This window comes from Parasteatoda tepidariorum, chromosome 10 (genome assembly GCF_982258835.1).
Source record: "Parasteatoda tepidariorum strain Cologne lab strain chromosome 10, Ptep-v5.0, whole genome shotgun sequence".
In the NCBI taxonomy this organism is placed as follows: Eukaryota; Metazoa; Arthropoda; class Arachnida; order Araneae; family Theridiidae; genus Parasteatoda; species Parasteatoda tepidariorum.
In genome coordinates, this window is record NC_141764.1 from 5,813,273 (window position 1) to 5,822,186 (window position 8,914).

General features: G+C 33.2%; 1 protein-coding gene across 2 annotated transcripts in view; it reads right to left on the minus strand.

Annotated features, from left to right (window-relative positions):
* The window catches only part of LOC107454613 (uncharacterized), a 61,403-nt gene extending 52,756 nt beyond the window's left edge, over positions 1–8,647 (minus strand). The window contains exon 1 of one of the 2 annotated variants that reach the window (XM_043051164.3): positions 8,183–8,647. The gene's annotated coding sequence lies outside the window, so the exon portion shown is untranslated. The remainder of the gene's footprint in view (positions 1–8,182) is intronic. The other variant, XM_043051166.3, reaches the window with a different exon arrangement.
* Positions 8,648–8,914: the final 267 nt, after the last annotated feature.

Below are 8,914 nucleotides of genomic sequence, written 5' to 3' on the forward strand. Positions count from 1 at the left end.
TCAGTACTCCCGTTCTCTAGTAAAAATAATAAATAATTAAATACACATTTAAAAAAAATAAAAATTTTATAATTGTTGAAATTATTTTTCTTGGTAATCAGATTCAAATACGTAAAATATTGGAATTTTTTTTTCCGTTTAAATATAATATTAAAATTATTTTAAATTTGATACTACCTTAACGAAATTTGTAAATTAAATATGAATGTTGAAAGTTATTTACTCATTAATATTGATTTCTCAAATAGTTCCATAAATGATTTTTAAAAAAATGAGGAAATAATACAAAGTTTCAAAATTCAAATGAAATTAAATATCAAGATGAAAGCGAAAAAAAAAACGGTATATTCATGTTTGAGGCCAATAATTGGTGTTCAGTTCACGGCCTGATCGAAAACAAACTTCTGATTACATCTTAAATAACTTAACAAAATTTAAAGCCCACGTTGGTTCGTATCCCATCCTCGTCGAAAAAATATTCTTTTGGGTTGGGATAGCCTGGTCGGTAGGGCTAGGATACCCTGGGCCCATGTCCAAGGGTTCGTGGATTCGAATCCCGCCGGCCGAAGACTCCCCGTGTAGTAAAGTGACTGATGCACGTTAAATCAGTTGAGTCGCAAAAGTCCTCCATGTTTCCTCTGGGGGTACTGGATTGGAGATCGATCGTTCTCTGATTCAGGTCAAAATTACGATCTGTGGATGAATGAATGGATGCATGAATGGGTCCGCCCTATAAACGGGTGTGACGTATGGTGTGACAGAAGTCGAATTCTTGGCCACAGATGGCGCCAATGAAAAACAAGAAAACGCACACTTTGCCTTAAATTTGCTCGGTTTCACCGGGCCTGCCCACGTGGCAAGAAACAACAACAGAAATTTAAAGGATTTCAAAAGTTTTTTCGAGGTTCTGCTGTACTTAAATATTTGCTAAGACTGTAATTCTTTCGGAGAAATATTATTTTTTCCTCACCAATTGGCTTCAAGAATTTCTAAGATTACAATTTTTTGGTCAATCTTAAACTCATATTTTACCGAAAAGGTAGAGTTGGGTAGAAAAATAATTTATAGCAGTTCTTTCGATGGGTTTAATCCTTCAACTTAAACCCTTTTTGACTTCCAAAGAACCCAAAACCTGTATTCTGCTGTGCATTAGAAAAATCAACGTAATCGACGAAAAATTTGAATTTGAGATTGTTATATATTTGGCATGTTTTTTATAATAAAACTATCAATTGCAAAAAATAAATTAAAATATTTATTCAGTTTTATCAGTTTTTTGAAATTTTATTTTACAGTTCATAACATTAGCAGCAGATAGAAAATAGTTATCAAGCCACTTTTCTCAAAATCTATCTTAAAATTTTTTTTTTAATTGCACGACAGTATTGAATGGCATGTAATTGTCTCTAAAATAGCTCATGTTGTTCTATTTGTTGTATCTTAAAACGAAAATAAACAAAGAGTTCCAGGGTCAAAATTTTGTGGATACAGACAACAAAATCCTCAATATCAAAACCGGATACCGCCATTTATAATCAACCTAGTTAATTATAATTATAACAATTATCCGTGACAAAATCAAAATTTTACAGGACAAGCCAAAATTTCAACCAACATTCCCACGGCGGCGATTGGTCAGGGGATAGAGCGAACACCTTCGAATTAGGTGAACCGGGTTCGATTCCCAGCTAAGGCTGGTCGATACGAATCCATCTTGAACTGACCACAATGCTGACGTGAAATAGCATCTGTGGTAGACGGATCATGGGTTAGAGTTCCTTTGCCGTAAGACTAACCGTGGGAGGTTCTCGATGTCTTCCTCTCCATGCAACGCATATGCGGATTAGTTCCATCGAAAAGTCCTCCAGGAAGGCAAATTTCTCCCAATACTTAATTCAGGAGTTCCTTTGTCTTCTGGATTAGATTCAAAACTACAAGGCTACAGTGTTGAACATTAGTAGTCGTAAACCCAAAAATTGGGTCGGCTGTTCAACGGCGGTTATTAAATAAAACCAATATTCCCGAAATAGGCCGAATCATTCTTAATAAGGAAATAATCCTTCTTGAGGAAAGTGACAGATTTGATAAATTTTTAACGACAAACTCAGAAATTACCACCTAATCTTATTAAACAGTGTGAAAATTAACGATTATCAATGCTTATCAAAATTGTAAAAACAAGCCAAACTTCTCTTATGTTGAGAGTCAATCCCAGCACAGAGATAAATTTTAAAAAAAGTGACCAACCGCAAAATTTACAGCTAATAATATCCGGATACATTCAAGATAAAATGATAACTTTCAAAGAAACGAACGCCCGATTGTGATAAATAAACCCTGTTTAAATGTCGACCCAGGCGATGTTTAAATGTCGAAGATTCCAAATGTAATCCGCACTAATTTTTTTTTTTAAAAATTAAATGTCTAAACTGAAAGAAATAATTTTGTAAATTTGTTGAACAGTAATTTGCAATTAAACTAAACTTGCACTTTGGATTTAAAAATTGGAAACAGCTGTACCAGTTGAATTTTATGTTTTAAACTCTGATTTTACGGAATCTTGGGTTTAAAAGCTCGTATCGGGTTTCAATTGGCGATTGATTATGCAAAACAGGCATTTTTCTGATTATAAAATTGACCTGACATTGCAAATTATGAACCTAAATCTAGGTTAAAGATTTTAAGAATAACAATGACTAAGAAAATAATATCAAATATAAAAATGAAGAATGTAAAAATAAAATAAAGGAGAGAAAGAATGTTTAATCAAAAACAAATAACACTAGTTTTAAAGAAAATGTAAAATAAAACAAAATTTTGAGCATAGAAGTAAACAAGAAAAATAAAATTGTCAGAAATATAAACGAAGTAAATTTAGAAAAAATAAAAGTATAATAACCAAAGGTATAGAAATAATGCTGAATTTTCAAATTTTCTCTAAACGGATTATTGGTAGTTTATCACAGTCACGTAGACAGAATTTTAAAAGTTCGAGATAGTAAAAAAAATTTCCCAAAATCAGAAAATTTTAGTATTTTTCAGATGTTTTTTCTAAAGATAAATATGATGTAATAACAATTAGAATTTAACTTCAAAGGGTAAGGTTAACATCAGACTCATCAGTTTCTTTAAAAGCATATAAAACTTCTACCAAACAATAGGAAGAAATTGGCAAACAAATTGAAGAATCCTTTAAGCATAAGATAATTAAAGAAAGCTCTTTTCCCCATTCCTCTCCAGTAACTTTAGCTTTCAGTAAAGATGAAAATACAAGAAAGTTGTGTTGACGTAATACACTCTCCATCAAACAGTATCTGGACACCTGGGGTATGGAGTGTCCAGAGGCACATGTTAATATGATTGATTGTTTCTCCTTTTGCATCGATGACAGCCTGCACACGTGTGGGAAGATTTTAGACCAGTTTTTGAATAGGAATTGACTTAAATCACTGATGAAGTGAGTGCTTGCAATGAGGATTTGGATGACTACGTAATCTGCACTTAAATTCATTCCAAAGGTGTTCGATAGGATTTAGATCGGGGCTCTCAGAATAGCCAATCAATTGCTTGAACACCCATTTTTTCAAACCACGTCTCTAAGGCTGAGATAGACTGGTTGGTAGGGCAATGGGACCCTGCTCTAGAATTCGTGGGTTCAATCCCCGAAGACTCCCCGTGTTGTAAATGGTGACTGATGCACGTTAAATCTGTCAAATCACAAAGTCCTCCATGTTCCCATAACAAATCAATACCTCTGGGGGTACTACTGATCCAGGAGTTTCCTGGTCTTCTGGATTGGGTTCAAAATGACAAGGCTGTGGAGTTTAACATTAGCAGTCGTAAACCCAAAATTGGGTCGGCTGTTCAACGACGAATATTAAAAAAAACACGTCTCTGCAAACCTTGATATGTGAATGGAGCAGTTATCCTGCTGAAAGAGAAATGGGCCGAAATATTACCATAAAGTTGAGAGTGCAGTATTGTCCACATACATCTCAGAGTTCATGTTTCCAATCATTGGAACTAACGGACACAGACCAAGAAACGAGAAACAGCCCCACACCTTTATGCTACCACCACCATAGCAACCGGGTGTCCGGAAATGTTTGACCAGATAGTGCAGTTGTATAGTTATATAGAATATAAAAAGTTTCTATATAACACTTGTCACTAACAATGGTTTATACGAAAGATTAACTTGGCTATTTAGTTGGAAGAATGCCAAAGAACAATACGTCGAGATCTCACTAAACATAAAGTTAAATTTGCAGCTAATTATTTGATGGCCTTATTTTTTCTAATAATTTTGAAGAACATTTCAATCACCTTAACACTTTTAAAATATTTATTTAAATTTTAAAAATGAAAAGCCTCTAAATGTTCTTTTTATTTATTTTTGTTGAATTTGTTGTCGCATTGACTTCCCTGAAGGATATAATAAGCTAACGCAATGAATTACTTAAAGGCATCATGATTCCCAAGTGATGCCAAATATTGGCAAAAAAATTTTTAATGCTAAATGTTCATTTGTCTTTGAGCCTTAATAGTACAAAATTTTATGAAATTTAATTTCATTGGCTATTTTTGCACGCTAAATCGAGTGCAATAAAAAATGCATGTTTTTTCAGAAAAAAATATTTTGGTCAGCTTACGCATATTCTCTCACGGTTACAGTTAATTAAAGAGTTTTCTTTTAGATATTGTTATAATGATTAACAGTATGGAAATCCGTCTAATAGTTCGAAAGTTATAGGAGTGATCAGTTTTGTTTTTTTTCCTTTCACTGACTGTACAACCCTCCAACGCTCCGGATTTAGGGACCCGAAGTTAATACTTCTTCGAAGAAAAATATTTTGCTGAACTAAGGCGTTTAGATAACTTTGGAGTTTATTTTTTTATATATATATATATATACGTCGTTAAACAGCAGATCCAGTTTGGGTTTACGACTACTAATGTTCAACTCCGTAGCCTTGTAATTTTGAACCCGATCCAGAAGACAAGGAAACTCCTGGATCTGTACCCCCAGAGGTTTTGATTTGTTACGGGAACAAGGAGGACTTTGCGACTCAACAGATTTAATGTGCATCAGTCACCATTTACAACTTCGGCAGGCTGGAATCGAGCCCACGAACTCTTGAACATGGGCCCAGTGCCCTGCTAACAAGGCTATCCCGGCTTCTAGGAGTTTATTTTGTAAAATTTTGTTTTTTCGTTTCGTTTTCTTTAAAAAAAAATACTACGTTAAAATTAATGTTCCTACGCTATTTCTGAGCTAGCCCAGTATCGCAAAGGAGTGGGAAATAAGGTAACGTAATGCAAAAGCTTTTTATTTTTTTTACACGAAATTTCCTTTGATTAAACGACTTTCATTAGACGGTAAAATGCGCAAGAAACAAGTAAACGTAACATAAAGGGACTTAAAACATTTTGCTGACACTGGACTTCTAGATCGTATTTTGGGATACAAAATGTTATTGTTTGCACTAATATTACCTTACAACTGATCCATTTTCACAGCCATGTGATTTCAAACAGAAATACTGGAAAGAACATTTGTAGAATATATTATATTAATCTATTATAACCGTCGTTGAACTGCCGACCCAATTTATGGGTTTACGACTTCTATTGTTCAACTCCATAGCCTTCTAAGTTTGAAACCAAACCAGAAGACAAGGGAACTCCTGGATCAAGTATTGGGAGAAATTTGACTTTGTGGATGACTTTTTTGATGGAACTAACCCGCAATTGCGTTATATGGAGAGGAACACCACGAGAACGTCCCACTGTTAACCTGACGGCAAAAGGACTCTAACCATGATCCGTCTAGCACTGAGGATACTTCACGTCAGCACTGTGGTTGGTGCAAACCGAATGCGTATTCGTATCAACCAGCCATCGCCGGGATTCGAACCCAGATCCAACTTATTGGAAGGCGAACGCTCTATTCCCTGAGCCTTCGCGGCTCAATGGTAGAGGATAGAACTAACCAGCATCCATACCGAAAAACAAATAGTTCCCTTGTTCTCCCGACGGCTTCATACCCATGATTAGCCCTGTAGTCGATGCCAGTCGGGAGCAGAATTTGAATCGGCCAGTAATTACTGGTATTCAAACCGAGTCTCCTTATTTGTAAGTGATCCCTTAAGCTAGCTCTGTTTGCTTGCACTAATATTATATTATATTTGTAATTTTTTTTATTTTATAAACGACATAGAACAGCCGGCCCATTTCTCGGGTTGGTCATTAATGTTTAACCTCATGGCTATGTAATCTTGAACCCAATCTAGAAGACAAGGCAATTTCTGTATCAAGCAGAGAGACAAACTTGCCTTTTAGATGGAAATAAATCGCATTTGCGTTGCAGAGAGAAAAGCATCGAAACCCTCCTACGGTTAGTCCGACGGCAAGGAATTCTAACCCATGGCCCGTCTATCAATAAGGATATTTTATGTCAACACTATGGTCGGTGCGAATTCGTGCAGAAATTGTATCGACCCGTTATCAATTAGATTCCAACTTTGCTAACCTCATTGGGAGACTAGCACTCTATCCCCTGAGCCACCACGAATCTGCTTGCAAAATTTTTTTTAAATTTTTATTTTTATAACCATCATTGAACAATCAAACACTTTTTGAATTTACGGTATTTAATGTTAAATTCCGTAGATGTGTAATTATAAACCGAAACCAGAAGACAAAGGAGCTTTGGGACAAGCCTTCGTGGAGAACTTTTTGAAAGTCTAAATCGCATTTGCGTTATATGAAGAGAGGAAAAACACGAAACCTCTCACGGTTAGCCCGATGGCAAAGGAATTTTTTCACTTTGTAAACCGATTCACCTCTGCACCTTCTTTTATAGAATAAACTAAAAGTGCTCCCCGGTTCCAAAGAAGAAATTCGAAGAAACTAAAGTTTTTGAATACATTTTTTTCACAGACTATGACCGGACCAAGTTAATACTTAGCGTTTTCGCTCTGATTTATGGAGAGAGAAATGCCCGATTGTGGCCTAATCTTTTTACTATAGTTCTTAGTCACTTTATTATACCTAGACACAATTTTTAAAGCATGGATAATTGAGAAATTGAAAATTTAAAGCATGTAATGAATCTTTCTAAAAATTATAAACATAGTTTAAACTGATATTCTGATTTTCTTTCCCATTTAATAGTATTTTATTTACTAGTATATTCTATAATAAGCACAGTATTCGTTTGATAAAAAATTTGATTGCAGAGTGCATATCTAAACACTGCGAAGGTTTTACAATGGAACGTTGAATGAGTATTAAAATCTATTTTCAGTTGAAGAAAAGTGTATTAAAAGTGAGAAAATATTCTCGTGGTGAATTTTTAAACAGCTTTTCTTCAAACGAAAACTGCAGTAAGCATCTTTTGGATTCGAACTATAAAAGTTTCAAATAGGTCAGAAGTTCAATTTTGTTGGACTGTCAAAATATTAATCTAAAATATCACTATCGTTATTATTCAAAAAAATCATTAAAGTAATATTTTGTTGTGATAAAACTAAATTTTTTAACCTCCAAGTAAATTTGCTCTACCATTGCTTTAAAGTATATATTGAATTGTACAATACAATAAAAAGAGATATATATTTCAAAATAGACATATATATTTTAATCCTAACTTCCTCAGAAACTGGATATTACAAATCTGTGTTTTCCTTTCTAATTATAAAGTTAATAATTCTGTATTACTATAAATTAAAATTTGGGAGCAGAACTATATTTTTATAATATAAACATAATAATTAGTAATGAAATGCAACTTAAAAAGCAGAAGCATAAAACAGTTCACATAATTTTTTGAAATTAATTGCATTTACCCAAACGTTTCTTATAAAAAAAAGGCATATTTTCATTACAGAAATACTGCATAAAACAAACTAAATGCTAATAAAAATAAAATGAAACTTGTTTACAAACTAGTAGTTAAATTTAAATAATAAAGTTACAATGAAAAATCTATAATATAAAGTCAAAGATCATTATAAACTTTTTATTGTAAATAAATAATCGCTTATAAAATTTTATTCCAAATACTTCAATCTGAACTTGGTTCTTGTTTGATCTATTTCTTTGAAACGATTAGACAAAAATCGTTTGCTTATATATTTATTTCCCAAACTTTACATAAAACTGTTCAAAAGCAGCTTACCTTATTTATCGGAGGCACTCTTTTAAAGCATTTGCAAATTAGTTGAGTGAATTGATTAACCACTCGAATTAGTTAATTCACTTCTCGAAAATGCATAATTTGTAAACTTCGAGTCTCGAACTTTTTCGTAGAAGAAAAAGGCGCACTGTAATTGGCTACTTCATTAAACTAATTAACATCCGATAAAACTTTCAAAATAAAGTGTATACTTATCATGTTAATAAAGTACTAGGAAAATATGTGTAACGCATGAACTATGACTTTTATTATTTTTAGGACATTAGATTAAAACATTAAGATTTTAAAACCACAAAAATTCCAAATTATAAAAGGAGTTGAGTTGATCAATCGTCAACGTCACTTCAGTATTACGCCTAGTTTAGATAGAATTAAAAGTTAACATTAATTTTCAAGTTTGATTGTCGGAACTATAACAACTAGTGTTTTGACCGTAAATAACATTACGTCTGTTTGTATTAATGAGGTGTTGAGGACTTCACTCAAAGTTTAAACCCGTCACCCAGTTGAACATTCGTATTGTCACAAAAAAGTTTAATTGGTTCTGTTATTCTGGAACAAGGATGAACTAGATCGTAACCTTAAGTGTTTTTAAAACACTAGTGCTGATAGTTTACATCAAAACTTTTGAAGAAATAGTCGTCTGTAAATTCTTAAATTGTTACTTGATTGCAAACGAACAAATTAAACTCATTTCTTTTAAAGAATTGATTA